The sequence below is a fragment of the Leptopilina heterotoma genome, unplaced genomic scaffold, assembly GCF_015476425.1.
Source record: "Leptopilina heterotoma isolate Lh14 unplaced genomic scaffold, ASM1547642v1 Lhet_53, whole genome shotgun sequence".
Lineage (NCBI taxonomy): Eukaryota > Metazoa > Arthropoda > Insecta > Hymenoptera > Figitidae > Leptopilina > Leptopilina heterotoma.
The window spans coordinates 1,858,877-1,877,645 of record NW_025111115.1 but is presented as its reverse complement, the minus strand read 5'-3'; the positions used below and the strand labels follow the sequence as shown (position 1 = coordinate 1,877,645).

Here is an 18,769-nt window from a genome sequence, read left to right as displayed (position 1 = left end):
CTTCTAAGTTATTGAATTTCAAAAGATTAGAATTTGAAATTTTTTAAAAACTTAATTCATATGGAAAATGGAAAAATAATAATAAATAAATAAAATTTTACAATGAAAAAAATTCGTGAATAAATATAATAGAATATTTTTATAAAGAATCTAATCGTTTTTAGAGTAAATCAGAATATTCTTTAGGGTCAGGGAAAAAGACAAAATTTTGTCTGGAATCCTTAGAAAGTTCGTAGTATATTTTAAACATCCGGATACTGTCAGAGAAATGTATTATTCGAGTAACTCTTGTTACCGATTTATGGTCCATTTCTAGAATACGGGAAAAATTTGTTTCTGTTATATTTATTTATGTAAATAAACCAGAAAAAGATTTTTGTCGGGGAATCAATTTAATTATCGAGCTGGAAATTAGTAAATTAATTGACGAAATTGATGAATGACAAGGCTGTTGGGAATCGGGATTGAAAATGTTTTGGGATGCATCTCTAGAAGATTAGAGATCAGCAGGTGTATTTCTGTGATGAGAGGACACAGGCAGGTGCCTCTGTTTTGTGATGGTCATGCAGGATTAAAGCATTTCCATGGCATGGCGTGACGTTTCTTGCAAAATTCATTGCTCGATATATTGTCTATTAAGTGTAATGGGGTCGTTCGCATGAAGCACAGCATCAGCATCAGAATCAGAATATATCCTCCTCCTTCCGAGTAGATTCACATCGCATGCAATCTACGGCTCCTTTACAGTTTGCTGCATATAAGTGATCCCCTTCGCAGAAGCCACAAACACGTCCTGTGTATATCAACGCACATAGTACCTAACTTTACATTCTCGACCCTTGCTTTTGGACATTATATTCTCAAAGCTTCTGCTTCTGTGTGGGCTGTAGGCAAAGACGATTCGCCTTTGGTCCTGTCGCTCACAGTAGCCTGATTGTGCTGGCAGGCAGGAAAGCTGTATCCTTGAACACAAGAATCGAACAAGTCGTTTTCTTCTGTTTTTTCTTTTTTGCTTTTTCTGTTTAGCTAAGAGATCCTTCTCTCTCTCTCTCTCTTCCCATAAGCACACTTTAGATTAAGTCAAACAACCGCATCAAGGTAATTCATCATTAGCAACTTCTCAATTTATCTTTATTTAATGTGATGATCATTCAATCATTCATTAAAAAGCAAACTCTCTTTTTTTGAGATTATTATTACTTAATATTTATAATAATAATAGAAAGAAATTAAAAATAAAGAATTAATTGGTTTAAACAATTAATTATTAATTAATTTATTAATTATTATTATTAATTAATTAAACGATTAATTCGTTTGTGTCAATTGCACATTGTGTGAACCGCGCCAAGTTTTCCCCAAGTTTATGCATTTCCATCGATTATATAAGGTGAGTTTGATTCATAAAATATTTCTGATGCTCTCAAGACTTTCGGGAAATGCACGCACACACCAAGCCTTTAGTTTGCTTGCAATTATTTATTCATATGCCTGAAAGGAAACTTTACAACAAACTTATTAAGTTGAGAAACTACAAAAGCAATGTGTCCGCAAGCGTAGAAAAGTACACAAAGAATATTGTAAATTTTCTAAAAGCATATTTTTAATTCCTTCCCTCTATTTTAAAGAGAACATAATAATCTCGTTAAATACAATATCGCAAAAATGTTTTTAACAATCATTTGACATTTTTTTATACAATACCTACAATGGAACAATTATTTTTGTTAATAAGTTTAATAATGATAAGCTTAATAAAAAAAATAATATTTTTAATAATAAACAATTTAGTTGTAAATTAATACAATTGAGTTACTACAGGTAAAATGCTTAGTGATTCCTTTTCTTTCTAATGAGAATTATATCCTTGAGGTATTTTCAACAAAAGAGATGAAATTTTCTTCAAGTTGGTTTGTAATTTAGATCCTTATTTGATTTGAGGGCATCTGGTATCAGGTACACGAAAAGTTAAAAGACAAACTCAATCTAACTCGCAGAAATCCGTTCAACTATTTGTTTAATTTTCAACTTAGCTTCAGTTTACCTTCAATTAATCCTATGTGAAAGTCGAAATTGAATATTTACTCTATGACCGAGTCGACTTTATTGTATTATTTTTTTATTCAACAAACAAATATTGTACACGTGAAAAATACGCTCAGAAAAAGAAATTTATTTGTAGCAACCACAAGCGGTCAAGGTTGGACCCCTTTACACCCAGAGAAATGGTATATTTGTCTCTGAACCAACTAGACTTTTTATTTGTTTGAAATAAATTTTATTTGGTTTAAATAAAATTTTATTTATCTCAAATATATGTTTTATTTGTGTCGAATAAAATTTTTATTTAAAAGAAATAAAAAGTCTAGTTGGTTCTGAGACAAATAATATACGTTTATTTAACTCAAATAAAATATATTTGTTTTAAATAATATTTTTCTCTGGGTGTAGCTATCAATTTTACACCCAGTTCATTTTTGAGAGTAATTAATAAAATGTTGGAGAATTTAAATTTTACAATATCTAATCATTTTTAGAGTGAACTAGAATCTAGAATTCTAATGAACTGAACTGAATTCTTTAGAGTCAGGGAAAAAGTCAAAATTAGTCAGGAAAAAGTTTGGAAATCAGGTAAAAGTCAAGGAAAAACAAAATTAAATTTGTATGGCACACCTGAATTGTTTTACTCTAATAGAGAAAGAAAAAAAGTTAATTCGAGGATTTTTAAATATATACAGTTTGGACTTTGAAATGTTGAATGGATTGTATATATATTATATTAGTTTCTAAACAGAACCTATAGCGTTCCCATCAAGTTCCTATACAATCATCTATACTCTAGAACCTACTCTTGAAATGCCTCCTTCAACCCACCCCCTTAAAAATCTCGTTCCACTATTCTTCTTTTTCTTCATCATCATCTTCTTTTTTTTCTTCTTCTTCTTCTGTTTTTTTTCTCTCGTTGCTTCATTGGCTCTTCTTTCCATCATGCACAGAAACTTCTTCCTTCTTTCTTTCTCCCATCTTTTCAAGGTTCTTATAGTTGCACTCTTTTCTTCAGCAACGCTGTCCAAGAATTGCAACGCTCAAATGGCGTAGAAAAAAAGTTACAAGTCCACGCGAGATGTCTGGTTCATTCGCGGGGCCCCAAGTGCTGCGGGAGTGCATTGGCCTCAAAAATAGTCTCATCTACCACTGAAAATCGCAATTCTTATGATTCTCTACGGCCTTCTTTCTTTATCACTTTTTTCAGAAACTATTTTTTTTCTGGTTTATAGCTTCAGCAGTGCTGCCCAGATTGGAAGATTTTTCTTCAAATCTAAAGAAAATTAAAGCAATCTGCGATTTTTGAAGAATTTGAAAAAATATTGTAAAAACTTGAAGATTTTTTGAAAATATTGGGAAGGTTGTGTGTATATCAAGTATTAATGGGAATATTTATAAACATTTAAATATTATAAATAAACCAAGATAAATAATAATTTTTGTTCTTTACATTTTTATGATTATAATAATAAATGTAGGTAATAATTATTAATTACTATCGTAAATGTTACTGTTCCATTTATTATTTTAAAAATTAAAAAATTTTATATTTTCAAATATAAACATTAATTTTAGAATAATTTCAGATTCAAAATTTAAAAAATTCACCTATTAACTACATAATCATTCTTGTTTATTATTTTCAAAAATGTTAATAATATTTTTCGCAAGAATTAAATTATTTAAAACAATTTTTAACGATAAGAATTTAGTTATTTTTAAAAATTTTAATAAAACATTTTTTGTAAGAATTCAATTATTTTTATAAACATTAAAATTCATTGCAGGAATTCAATTATTTTTAATAATTTAAATAACATTCTTTGGAAGAATTCGATTCTTTTTATAAATAATAATAATATATGTAGTGTATATCTCCTTTTTCATTTTAAGCCAAGAATAATAGAGTAAAGATTTCCTATTTCTTGTGGCCTAATGGCTTATATTTTGCTGTAATTTAAATAAAATATAAGCCATTAGGCCACAAGAAATAAGGAAATCTTTACTCTATAAATAATAATAAATTTTTTGCGAGAATTTAATATTATTTTGAATACAATTTTAATTAAATTTTCTCGAAAGAATTTAATTATTTAAAAAAAAATTTTGAAACTATTTTAATAAATTACAATATACATCACAAGAATTAAATTAATCACAAATAAATTTTTAAAAATTCATGTTAATACTTCAATTATTATTTTTGAAAATAGCAAAATTATTTTCAGGTAATTTAACAAAATTCTTTTCTGAAATTCAAATGTTTTCAAAAATTTTTCAAACTTTCTGGTCAGGACTTCAATTATATTTATAAATAGCAAAATGCTTCGTCAAAATTTTTAGTATTTTCAAAAATTCGAAAGAAATTCTTAGAAAGAATTCAATTATTTTCAGGATTTCAGATAAAATTGTTTGAAAAATGAAATTATTTTAATAAATAACAATATTTATCACAAGAATTTCATTATTTTTATAAATAGCAAATTTCTTTCCCTAAATTCAATTATTTTTAGGAAATTTAATATAATTTTTTTGATTAATTTAATTATTTTAATAAATTATAATATTCATCACAAGAATTAAATTAATCACAAAATTTTTTTTTTAATTCTCGTCAAGATTTCAATTCTTATTTTTAAAAATAGCAAAATTATTTTCAGAAAATTTAATAAAATTCTTTGCAAAATTCAATTATTTTGATAAATAACAATATTTATTACAAGAATTCAATTATTTTCAAAAATAATAAAATTGTTTACCGAAATTCAATTATTTTTAAAAATGTTAATAAATTTCTTCGAAAGAATTTAATTATCATGATAAATATTAAAAATATCAACATTGAATTATTTTGGTAAATAACATTATTTATTACAAGAATTCAATTATTTTCAAAAATAATAAAATTGTTTACCGAAATTCAATTATTTTTAAAAATGTTAATAAATTTCTTCGAAAGAATTTAATTATCATGATAAATATTAAAAATATCAACATTGAATTATTTTGGTAAATAACATTATCTATCACAAGAATTCAATTATTTTTAAAAATAATAAAATTCTTCCCCTCAATTCAATTATTTTAAAAACTTTTAAAAAAATTCTCCGAAAGAATTCAATTATCATGATAATTATTTAAATTTTTCCCAGAAATTCAGTTATTTTCAGAGAAATTTAATAAAATCTCTTATCAAAATTTCAATTATTTAAAAAAAAACAAAATTCTTCTCCAAAATTCAATTATTTTTAAATAATTTCAAATTCAAAATTAAAAAAAATTCACCTCTATTAACTACATAATTATTCTTGTTTATTATTTTAAAAACTAATTAATAATATTTTTCGCAAAAATTAAATTATTTAAAAAAATTATTAATGATAAGAATTTAGTTATTTTTAAAAATTTTAATAAAACATTTTTTGTAAGAATCTCGGGAAGAATTTAATTATTTTTATAAACAGTAAAATTCATCGCAGGAATTTAATTATTTTCAAAACAATTGAAAAGATTTAATTATTAAAAGCAATTGTTAGTAAAATTCTTGTTAAGAATTAAATTATTTTCCATAATTTTAATAACATTCTTTGGAAGAATTCGATTCTTTTTATAAATAAAAATATTTTTTGCGAGAATTCAATATTATTTTCAATACAATTTTAAATAAAGCTTCTCGAAAGAATTCAATTTTTTAAAAAATATTTTGAGAATAAATTCGTCAAATGACTAATTATTTTTAAATTTTTGAATGAAAACTTTGCAAGAATTTAGTAATTTTCAGTGCATTAATTTTTAAAATTCCAAAACATTGAAAAAGAAAATGTATTTAAAACGTTTGAGAAGCAAACAAAAACTAACTTCAAACTGCGAACAGATTTAAACACAATAATTTTAATTTATTTCTTTAAAATTGTTTGTGATATTTAATTTCATTTGTCATGTTTTATAAAAAATTATAACCAAAAGCTAAAGACATTTTTTTGATTAGTTTAAAGATTTCTGAAGATAAATAAGAACAGTTCCCTTTTACTTATCTTTTACATTTTTCTTTATTTAATTTCAATCATATTTTTCCGAACTGGCGCCAATCATCATAATAATTTTTTTTTGCCTTTTCGTCAAGTCGTTCAGATCGACGACACAATGTTGAAAAGAAGAATTTAGTAGGGCGTCAATTTTCATCGTTCGAAAGCATTGAGGTGGAATCTCGATTAAGAATGTGCTCTCTTCACGAGAGCTGACTGAATTTTTCGACAGTTTTATATTCTTACGCGCGGGATGAGAATCGATTCGCGTTTAGATCGAGGAGCGAATGTCCGGGATGAGATGACTGGTACAGCGAAAAAGAGTGAGAGAGAGAAAGAGAGCAAACCTTCCGCCATTGTACGTGATCTCAATGTAAAAATCTCGATAGCTTAGAATTCTTGTCCGGTCAGTTCACGTGAAACTTTAATGTCTTAGATCTTCACTGGACTCACGTATTCTCCACGGTTCGAGTACTTCAATAAAACGTATTCCTTTCACAACAATTGATTTTTCAAAAAGGATGCTTCTGAATTTTTTTGCAAATAGAAAATGAAAAATTTATAAAATGCTTAGTTATTCAAAATGATTTTCGAACTAGGGGATTAATGTCGAAACTAAAATAAATATTTTCCTAACTATTTCTATAATTCTGTATTTATTGATAAAAAGAAAAATTATTTTTCGGATTAAAAATTGGAAAATTTTCCGATTTTAAAAGTCAATAAAGATGGCTTTTTTTTTAAAAAAAAAGTAAAAAGTGATCTCAATTAGAAAGAAGTACTTTAGTGACTGTATGCGAAAAAATAGCACCAAAAGTAGAAAAAAAATCTGATATTGAATTTTTTCCGTCATATTATCATAAAAATTTTCATTCATTTGCTAAAGAAAACTTTATGAAAAGTACATATCCAGTTTTGTTCGTTTTCCTAACAGTAAAAATGAAAAAAGAATTCCTCCTCCAGGCATCTAATTACATTTCTCCATGCCAATGTACTTAATAAAAAGAAAACAAGCGAACGCTATTCGAATAAAAAAATACCGGAACGTTACATAAATTATCTACTGCTATTATTATTCCATTATATTATTATTAACACACTTAACACTATTTATTAACTTAGTTGCATTTAAAAAATTTCTATTTTTTTTAATTTGAATCCCCCTCTTTCCAAGTATTTTTTGAATAGCCACTAGTACTTATTATAATTGTAAATTAATAAATAATGATAATTGTAATTATAAAGTTAAAAAATAAGAGATAAGATAAGAGATGAGCTCTTTGTCGTAAAATTTCGCGTTTTGAAAATATTTTTATACATTTTTATACGCTTTTATACTTTTTTAAAAGAGTTTTTTTAAAACTTGTGACTTACCGATGTGAGTGAGAAGAAATAAGGGAGAATAAAAAAAAAAGATGAAATAGGTGAAAGGTCGACGCGAGAACATGGTAAATCGAGCAAGTTACAACATCTCTTCTTTTCTCTCGCTTTTTCCAATGCATATAAGCTCTTCAGCATTCCACACCAGAAGGATCAGCAACCTGCAACACTCTCTGGAGGTCCAAGGGGTTTAAAGTGCTCCGAAGGAAATAACCTCTTTCTCGATATATTTAAAAATGTCTACACCAATCTTGTTACTCCAAATAACATTATGGCTACACATGTAACAGACATTCGCAATATATTACATTTTCACTTTTTTTTAACGGAATTAACTCCTCTTATTTTACTTCTTAAATTTTACTTTAATTTTTACATTCTAATAGTGAATTTTGTTATTATAACATCTCTTTAAGTACCTACTTTCAATTTATTATTTAGGTACACTGAAGAAGAAAATTTATTTGATTCAAATAACCGATTAAACAAAAATTGGAAATTAGTTAATTTTACTAATAAATTATACTATTTATCAGTAAAATAAATTGAATCCGAATTTACTAATTCAAAAGCAAAAAGTCAGTCGCTAATTTAAATTAGTAAACATTTCTAGACCCAATTCAAATTTAGAGAATATAAAAATAAAAATTATAGAAAACAAATAAAAACGAAAAAATATTGTAGTTAGTTTAAAATTTTTACAATTATATAAAATTGAAATAAAAAAAAATTCTGGACGATAGAGAGTTGATGGTACAGAAATATAGTGAAAATGTATTTGTATATATACAGTGAACATGATGAAACTGTATATAAAACGAAAAGAAAGAGGAATAAGTGGAAAGAGGCAACAAGTCTAAGAAAGTCAGACAGTTGTTTTGTCACTGTCGCGACGCATCGCTTTGGTGACCTAATTGTAATTTAACGTGTCTTAAATAATGCCAGTTTTGTTCCCATACACAAAGAAAAGAAAAAATTCAAGGCTTCACTTGTACACTTTATATTAACTGCAAAACTGTTTTCTCAAGTTACATTGTTAGATATTGTTTAGCCGCGGCACGAGGTCAAGGAAATTGACTTTTCTCATTGCACATTCAAACATTTCTGCGACTTGAATTCGAAAATCGTGTTCTATTTTTCAAAATTATTTATTATTGGGTATTAAAAAAAATCTGCTTTTGAATTTTTATTTTTACATTTGAATAGATCTGTAAAGTTAAGGTGAGAGTAAATATGCATAAAAAAAAGCGATGAGTTAAATTTAAAACAAGGCACACCCTATTTCGTAATTATTGATTTTCATGAAAATTGTTTATTGAGTGAAAAAATAAGTTAAATGCCAAAAAGAAGAGACCCTTTTTAATAATAATCAAGTGTTGGTGGTGAAATAAAACGAAAATACGTTAACTAAATATATGCTAAATATTTGCTATATTTGCTGTTTTAGTTATTAATAATAATATTTAGTTTATATTTATATTTACTAAATATTATTATGAGAATTCAATTCTTTAAATACAAAAATAAATAATTTATTCAATAATTGAATATTTATTAAAATTTAATTTTTACGAAAAATTGATTTATTTTAAGGAATTTAATTAAAATTTTACTAAAGTTTCTTATATTAAAGAATTTTATAACAATTTTTGAAAATAATTGAATTATTCCGAAGAATTTTATTAAATTTTGCTTAAATAATTGAAATTTTGACAGGAATTTTATTAAAATTTTTGACAATAATTTAATTCTTGAGAAGAATGTCGCTATTAATTTAAAAAGATAATTTAATTTTTGACGAGAATATTTAAAAAATTTCGAAAATAATAATTTAATTTTTGCAAAGTATTTTATTACCTTTCAAAAGAATTGAATTCTTGTTATGCATTTTGATATTTATCAAAACAATTGAATGTTGGAAAAGAATTTTATTAAAATTCCTTAAAATAATTGATTTTATGGGAAGAATTTTGTTGTTATCAGGATAATTGAATTCTTTTGCAGAATTACTTAAAAAATTTTTGAAAATAATTGATTTTCTGCTATACGAATTAAAAAATATTTATGAAAATATTTCAATTATTGCAACGAATTTTATTATTTTATTGAATAATTGACTGATTCTTAAAATTGAATTCTATCGTCAAATTTTTATAAAATTTTTAAGAAAAATTGCACTTTTCGAAGAATTTATTTATAATTGTATTAAAAATATTTAAAATTCTGCGATGAAAATAATTGAATTCCTAATCGAAATTTTATTATTTATGAAAATAATTAAATGTTTTCGCAGAATTGTATAACAATTTTTTTTATTAATTACATTTTCTGGTAAATTTTATAAAAATAGTATTGCGAAAAACTTTTGAAAATAATTGAAATTTTGCAAGGAATTTTATTAAAATTTTTGAAAATAATTTATTTTTTGCGACGAATTAATAGTTATTTATGAGAATAATTGAATTAGTACAACGAATATTATTATTTTATTGAATAATTGAATGTTTCTTAAAATTAAATTCTTTCGTCTAGTTTTAATAAAATTTTGAAGAATAATTGCATTTCTCGAGGAATTTATTTAAATATTATAGTAAAAATATTTGAAGATCTGCGATGAAAACAACTGATTTTCTAAATAAAATTTTATTATTTATGTAAATAATTGTATGTTTACGTAGAATTGTATCGACGTTTTTTTTCAATAATTAAATTATTTGATAAATTTTATGAAAGTAATAAATATTTGCAAATCATTGAATTGTGAATAGCTTTTAAAAATAATTGAAATTTAACAAAGAATTTTATTAAAATTTTTGAAAATAATTGAATTTTTGGACAAAATTTTTGCTATTTATAAAGATAATTGAATTCTTGACGAGATATTCGTTAAAAATTTTAAAAAATATATATTATTTATAAAAATAATTGAATTTTGCAAAGAATTTTATTAAAATGCATAAAAATAATTGAATTTCTGTGAAGAATTTTGTTACTTATAAAGATAATTGCGTTACAACTTTTGAAATAATTAAATAATATTAAAAAATTAATTTTTGTCAGAAATAGAAAAAAAATTTAAAGGTTTTGTATTAGAATTCGTGGTAATTTCATAGTTTATAAGGCAAACAAAAAATACACCAAAATTCAGAATTTTATTTTGAATTCTAAAAATTAAATTTTTCCCAGTACTTTTAATAAAAATCCCTAACTTTTTTCTGAATACCCTGTCTCGAGTATATTATTATTATAGTTATAAAGTTATAATATGAAAATTATATTCCATTTGATATTTTATTTTTTTGAAAAAGAATTAGAATTTTTTAAATTCTATATTTTTTAAAATTTGCTAATTTTATTTTAAAAAGTAAGCAAGAAGATTGTAAGTTTATATTATTTTCTGTATTCGTATTTGTATTTTATTTTATACTATTTTGATAATCGATTTGAATTTTATTTGAAATAGTTTTTCCTACCATTATAATATTTATAAAGAAAATTTATTTCCGATTTTTGGAAGATGATGAAAAAATTAAAGAAGAAAACCAATAAACAAAAGAACCTTGTTTATTGATACATAGAATAATTGGGTTCAATTCGCTCACATGTGGGAGCATATCGATACAATGAATTATGTTTTGCAGACAAATTTTATGTTCTCACAAAAGAAGAGAGAGAGAGAGAAAAAACGTGCACATAATTTGTTTTTTTTGTTGCCTTCTTTATATATTCTCCGGAGAAGATGAAGAATCAGGCAACAAAGTTCTTAGGACTTTCCTAAAATGGAGAAGAATATTCTTCGGTGAGTATTTAACAGACTAACGTCACTAGTTATGTGGGTGCGCATGGAGAGTGTGGGTTTTCTTTAATTTCTCAAGTCTCTTGCGTGTAAGAAATGTACAAAAGTTAAATTGCATGAAACTTCTCTCTCTCTCTCTCTCTCTCTCACTCTTGTGATCCACAGGTATGCACATGCATGCCCTCGTAGTATCTCATATTCTCTCGTGATTGTAACACAAAATGACTTTAGGCAAGCCTGAATGTATAATATTTCGTATCTCCTCACGTATGTATGAATCTTCGTTGAGCACGAGAGCAGGACAGATGCTGTAGATACGTTTACGAGTACCCAAACGGCTCACGGCACCACTACATTTCGCATATCAGTGATTCTCAACTCCACTACAAATTATGCTTTTCAAAACTATCCCTTTAATTAATCACGATTCTAGATTTCTAGTAGAGAAAAATTCACCGAAACTTTTTTTAAAGTAAATCCTTTCTTTTCTTCAAAACGAACATTGCGAGAAATAAAGAATATCAAAATGAGAAATGAGCACTGACAAAGAAAAAAAACGAATTCACATTTCCAAAATTAAATGTACACGCAGTTTTCCTACACTGAGAAAAAATTGATTTGATTCAATATTCAAATAACCGATTAATTATTGACTATTATCAATTAAATATTTACTTGAATCAAATAATATTCATTTGAGTCAATTAAACGGTAGGTATTTGAACCAAAAATTCCAGTATTTAAAACAAATGTAAATTAAACCATTTAATTGACTCCAATAATTATTATTTGATTCAATTAAATATTTAATTGACAATAGTCAATTAATCGGTTATTTGAACCAAATAAATTTTTTTTTCAGTGTAAGGATATAAAATTTCCATGAAGATTTCATGAAATTTTCTGAAAGTTTTTTATTTTAATATTATTTTAACATTTCTATTATGATTAGAGTCTAATAATAAGATTTTTTTTTTCAATTTTTTTGCAAAACTTGATTGAAATACGTAATTTGCAAAAAATTGCAGCAAAGCTTATTATTAAACTCTAATCATATAATAGAAAAATGTTAAAATATTATTAAAATAAAAAACTTGCAGAATTTCCGTAGAATTTCCAAAGGGTACTTCAATGGAATTTTTCGAAGTACCTCCGTGTTATGCTAAAAGCTCTTCTTTAATAAGAGAAAAAGCTCCAATTTGATGAAAAAAATACCAAATTTGATAATCGCCTCCAAAAATTGTTTAAAAAAAATTTTCAAGACTAGAGTCGTTTTTCAAGACACAAATTTTTTCTGAATGAAAAATAAATTCTAAAAAAAAATTCTGAGTACCTGCGTGTTTTGGAAAAAGCTCTTCTTTAATAAAAAAGCTCCAATTTGATGAAAAAAAGTCCAAATTTCATATTCGACTCCGAAAATTGTAAAAATAAATTTACAAAAAAGCGTCGTTTTTCAAGATACAATTTTTTTCTGAGTCAGAAATAAATTTTAACAAAGCTCTAAGTGCATCTGTGTTTAGGAAAAAGCTCTTCTTTAATAAAGAAAGCTCTAATTTGATAAAAAGAAGCCAAAATCAGGATCATTATTCAAGATACAATTTTTTTTTGTCAATCGGAAATAAATTCCTGAAAAGTTCCGAGTACCTCCGTGTTTTAGAAAAAGCTCTTTTTCAATAAAAAAAGCTCAAATTTGATGAAAAAAGCACACATTTGAAATCTGACCCCAAAAATTGTAAAAATAAATTTACAAAACCAGCGTCGTTTTTTAAAATACAAATTTTTTATCAATCGGAAATAAATTTTAAAAAAGTTCTTACTTCCTCCGTGTTTCAAAAAAAGCTCTTTTTAAATATAAAAACTGCTATTTCAATGAAAAAAATCTCAAATTTGATATTCGACTCCGAAAATTGTTAAAAAATATTGTCAGGACCAGCGTTGTTTTTCAAGACACAATTTTTTTCAAAATCGGAAGTAAATTCTAAAAAAAAGTCCTGAGTACCTTTGAGTTTCGAAAAAAGCTCTTCTTTAATAAAAAAGCTCAAAATTTATTAAAAAAGCCCAAATTTGACAATCGCCTACAAATATTGTTAAAAAAAATTGTCAAGACCAGCGACGTTTTTCAAGGTACCTAAAAATTTTTTCTGAATCGGATATAAATTTTAAAAAAGTTGTGAGTACCTCCATGTTTTAGAAAAAGCTTTTATTTAATAAAAAAAACTCCAATTTGATGAAAAAAGCCCAAATCTGATATTAGACTTTAAAAATTGTTTAAAAAATTGTCAAGACCAGCTTAAATGTTTTAAATTGCATTTTTTTGAATAATTTACAATTTTAATAAATTGAACTTTTTAAAATAATTGAATTTCATGAGAATTGTAAATTGTAATTCCACATTCTGAAAATAATTAGCTCTGATAAAGTTGCAGTTTCAAATTCTATAATTAATTGAATTTTAACTAATAACTCAATTATTTCTAAACATTTAATATAAAATTTTGTAAAAGTCAATTTTGACTTTTACAAAATTTTACATTAAATGTTTAGAAATAATTGAATTTTAACAGGTATAATAAGATAAAAAATTTTTTTTAAATAATTCACGTTTACAAAGTTTAGAATTGAAATTTTTTAATCTAATTGAAATTCAGTAGGTTTTCAATTAAAATTTTGAAAAATAAAACTACAATAAGATAAATTAGATAAAAATTTAATTAAAGGAAACATTTCGATTGGACAAAGCACTAGAAATAAAAAAGTAAGGAAGATTTGTCGCATTTGACACAAAGGATCCAAAGAGAAAAAGTTATTGATTCTAATAATAAAAATAAATATTCACCACTCTTTTAATTTCTACAAACAAATTTTTTATATAAACTAAATAAACTAATATTTACCACAAAAATACATAATTATACTCAATAGATTTTTGTTCACTAGAATTTTCTTTCTGCTAATGAGTATAATACGTTTTTCTCAACAAACAAAAGAATGGAATCAAACAAAAGAATCTTGCTCTCTCTCTCTCTTTCTCAATTAAAATAAAATTACCCCCAATTATTAGATATACTTACGATCGGAAAATACTTTTTACTAAAAAGTTGTTATTTTTCAACACAATAACAAATTTGTTGAGAATAAAAGGAATTATTTTGTATTTTTCTATGGAAATAATTCGATGATAAAATCGATGACCTCTAGGTGAAAGCGTGAAAGCTCTGTTTTTACTTCATCAATGTCCAACGTTCGCTAAAGCTGAACTGAATGGACGATTGATTGATAGACATGTGTGTATGTATGTATATATTCGGTCTTAACTCGTTATTTTAGTCACGAAGAATTTATTTCGAACGTAAAAAGCTTCTGTCATTTCCGGAAACGGAGATAGCCAGTAAAACATATTTTTTTCCTTTGAAAACATATATATTCGATAAATAGGAGAAACTATTTTTACAAAAATATATATAAATATAAAAGCTCCGCATCAGTTGTGTATAATATTGATGGGAAAACAAGTCTAACTTTTAGAATAAATATTGTTATATGTAAAATAAATAAAATGCTTTTTATCGATATATAATAATTATACAGATAGATAAAATAAATAAATAAATTCTATTAGTAAATAGAAAGTAATATTTGCCTGGAAAATCGAGGAAAATGAAATAAATTAAATACTATGCGCGGTAAATAATTTTCTAAAAGTAAAAAAGGGGAAAATTTTTTTTTTCGTAAAAGCATACATAGAGCTTTCTTTTTGCGAGGCGCAAAACTCGAAAAATGTTTAGTTGAACATTTCTGTTTGCTGTGTAAAAATTTAATCACTATGATTTGTTATGCTCTTACAACAAGCACACATTCCGCCTCATGAAATAGTTCTCAACGAAAGCTGAGTGCACGCTCTGGCACCACCTCCGGGATATCATAAAGTACTTTGTTTTTTTCAAATGGGTATATATATATACATTGTATATGGAAAAAAACTTGAAAAACTTTTCCCAGGAGCTTATCTAAAAGTTTTTAATTCGAACAAGTACGTTCACACATACACTTTATTGATCCCTTTATATATAAGTATCGAACGAGACTCTCTCTCAGTTCTGACTTTACTCAACAATTGAGGATAAACTTTAATTGGACAGTTTCTTAATGTCTTATGATAACTTTACAACATTTTTTTTAAAGTAATACAGTTTATTAAATTAGAAACTTTTTAATTTTCTCCCATTAGGATAATTATTTATTTTTTTTTTTTTTGAAAAGAAAAAATTTATTATTGAATCTTTGGAAAAGCTTTTAGAAAATTCTAATATACTTTTAGAATTTATCTTACATTGAAAAGAATTATTTGATTCAAGAGAGGAAAAAAGCTCTCAAGCTTTCTTTTTGTCTTTTTTCTTTTTCAGCATTCTACAGTGAAAACAAATTTATTTGGATCAAATATAAATTATTTGACTCAATTAAATGGTCTATTATTCATTAAATATTTATTTAAACTAATAAAATATTTACTGAAACTTACTATATTTCATTTTATCCTATTAAATAAACAATTATTTGCGACAAACATAAATTAACAATAATTAACTGTAATTATGAATTATTATTAATTATTAATTAACTATAATAAATTGAACTAGCAACAAATCGCGCGGCTAACTTCTTACTACCTTTTTTAAATAAAATTATCAATTTTAAAAATAATAAAATTTGAAAATATTCTAATTTAAATTTTTGTTGAAAATACTAGAAAAAATTCAATTTTGTAGAATTTAAAAATAATTGCAAAAATTCTTTAAAAAAAATAAAATTCTTCTCATTAAATTCAACTATGTTCAAATCTTAAAAAAAATTCTCGTAAAAATCCCAATTATCTTTATAAATAACAAAATTCTTCTCCAAAGTTCAATTATTTTCAGAAATTTTTCTAATTTTAATGATTTTCAATATCTATGATTTTAATAAAATATTTCCCAAAACGAATTCAATTATTTAAAAAAAATTTTAATTTGAAATTTTAGAAAATGACAATTTTGAATGAATGAATTAACTAATAAAAATTTCAGAGGAATTCTATTATTTACAAATTTTTTATAAATTTTTTCGCAATAATTCAATTATTTTCATGAAGAATAATATTTTTTACCAGGAATTCAATTATTTTCATATATATAGGTTTTCAATTATTTTCATATATAATAATAATAATCATCGCAGAATTTCAATTATTTTTGGTACAATGTTAATGGAATTTCTCGAAAAATGTAATTATTCTTAAAATTTTTATTAAAATTAATTTTCAAAGATTTTAATGAAATAATTTTTAACAATTCGATTTTTTTCAAAATAATTTTAATTAAATTCTTCGTAGAATTAAATTAATTTCAATAATATCAAAATTCAATTATTTCAATAAAAATTCACAAAAGAATTCAATTATTTAAAAAGAAATATATTATTAAAATTCATCGCAAGAATTAAAGTATTTTTCATAAATAATAAAATTCTTCTCAGGTATTCAATTATTTTCAATACAATTATTAAAAAATTCGATTGTATTCAATAAATTAAAGAAATTTTTTCAAAAAATTCAATTATTTTCCAAAAATTTTAAATAAAATTCAAAGATTAAATGCTTAATTTCAATTATTAAGAAAGAGGATTATTATAAAAACTTGAAAGAAATTATTCATATAGAATTCAATTACTTTGAAAACTTTTAATTAAAATGATTGAAGAAAGTCCATTATTTTAAAGAAACTCAAAGAAATTCTTCAAACGAATTTAATTATTAAGATTATGTAAAATTTTAATAAAATTCTTCCTAAATTCAATTAATTATTTTCATAAACAATAAAATTCTTCGAAGAAATTCAATTATTATCAAATTTTTTGATAAAATTTTTTGCAAGAATTCAATGATTTGCAATAATTAAATTATTTAACAAAAAAATTAATAAAAGTTCTTCATAAGAATTCAATTATTTTTGAAAATTTTAATAAAATTCGTTGCAAAAATTCAATCATTTTAAAAAAGTTTGATAAAATTCTTCAAATCAATTCAATTATTTAAAAAAATTTTGAAAAAATTCTCGGCAAAAATTTCAATTATTTTCAAAAATTTTCCTCAATTCAATGATTTTTATAATATCTACTAAAATTTTTCAAAAGAATTCAATTATAAAAAATTTTATTGAAATTCTGCGCATACATTTAATTATATTCATAAAATAATTAAAATTTCACAAAGAATTCAAATATTTTCATAAATAATAAAATTTTTTAAGGAATTCAATTATTATTTTCATAAAAGATAATTTACAATTCTAGAAAATAATAATTTAATTAAAATGATGAAAATAATTTTGATGAAGTTACAGTAACAATATAGTTAATTCAAATTAATATAGTTAATTAATGTTCTTTTATTCTTTCAATCATACACTTTTTCTGTCCCTCACACTCTGAAGGTGTCTTTTGTTTATACTTTTGTTTTTTGTTAATTGTTATCTTTAGATAGATTGTATATTACGTTATAATTATTTTTATTTTATAATTAATTCAAAATTGTAATGACAAATAGAAATTATCAGAATTTTTTTTCAATTCTTTTCATTAAAAGACTAAAATTTTGTGAAATATGATGTTTTGTCAAATTGAAATTATGCAGATTTTTGTTCTTTACTTCTAAACAAAATTAGAAAATTGTTAAACAACTGCGATTGAGAAATAGAAAATTAAATTATTTTGCATTATTTTTGTTTATGAATCACAATTTTTTTAACAAAATTATTATTTTGTTTTAGAAAAAGAAGAAAAATATTTGGTTCTATTTCAATACCAAAATCAGCTCTAAGTTAGAATCTTTTTTTTTACAGTGTAAGAATAAATTTCTAATTTTAAAATAAACAACTTCACTGATAGATAAAGAAAAAGAAAATAAAGTTTTTTTCTTAATTTCAAAGTAACAATCAATTTTCCCTTTCGTGAAATAAATTAAATTCGGAAATTCAAAGACAATAATAAATCCTATTTTTTTCCTCCTTAGGAAACCCGAATGTACCACCAGGAAAGATTTATGGCATAACTTCTCTAAGAACGGTACTTTACTTGAAGGGAGTTTCAACTCCGGTTGAGTTGAGTTTTGGGTAAGGTTGCACAACTAAAGTACTGACTGACCGATACCGAAACATCCTGCTGAATTGCCAGTTTGGTACAAGGTGAGTAACAAGCTCCCAGCATCTCATTAGCATGATCTCACTGCATTTCAAAGTTTTCTCTCTGAATCGCAAAGTTAGATTACAGCTTCTTTTAACATTTCAGTATATATCTAAAGTTTCTTTTTTTTTAATTATTTACCGGCAAATAAAAGCGTTAATTAATTATTAAGTACCTCCTGGTATATTCTTTTATATTTCAATATTTATTTTTTGCCTCTATTTTTTTTTTTTTTGCTTTCATTCTTTTAGTAATTTACATTTTTAATCGGAGTCAAACAAAAATTTTAATTAGTAATTTTTGTAAC

At 24.0% G+C, this 18,769-nt stretch overlaps 2 protein-coding genes across 11 annotated transcripts in view; one reads left to right on the top strand and one right to left on the bottom strand.

Moving 5' to 3' along the window:
- LOC122508184 overlaps positions 1–18,769 on the bottom strand; it is a 231,578-nt gene that overhangs the window by 131,398 nt on the left and 81,411 nt on the right. The gene's annotated exons all lie outside the window — the stretch shown is intronic.
- LOC122508185 overlaps positions 1–18,769 on the top strand; it is a 222,891-nt gene that overhangs the window by 182,572 nt on the left and 21,550 nt on the right. For 7 of the 10 annotated variants that reach the window (XM_043621353.1, XM_043621352.1, XM_043621351.1 and 4 more), the window contains one exon: positions 18,293–18,464. The gene's annotated coding sequence lies outside the window, so the exon portion shown is untranslated. Of the gene's footprint in view, positions 1–10,935; positions 11,251–17,986; positions 18,124–18,292; positions 18,465–18,769 lie in introns of those variants that run through there. The other 3 variants (XM_043621356.1, XM_043621355.1, XM_043621354.1) reach the window with 3 other exon arrangements.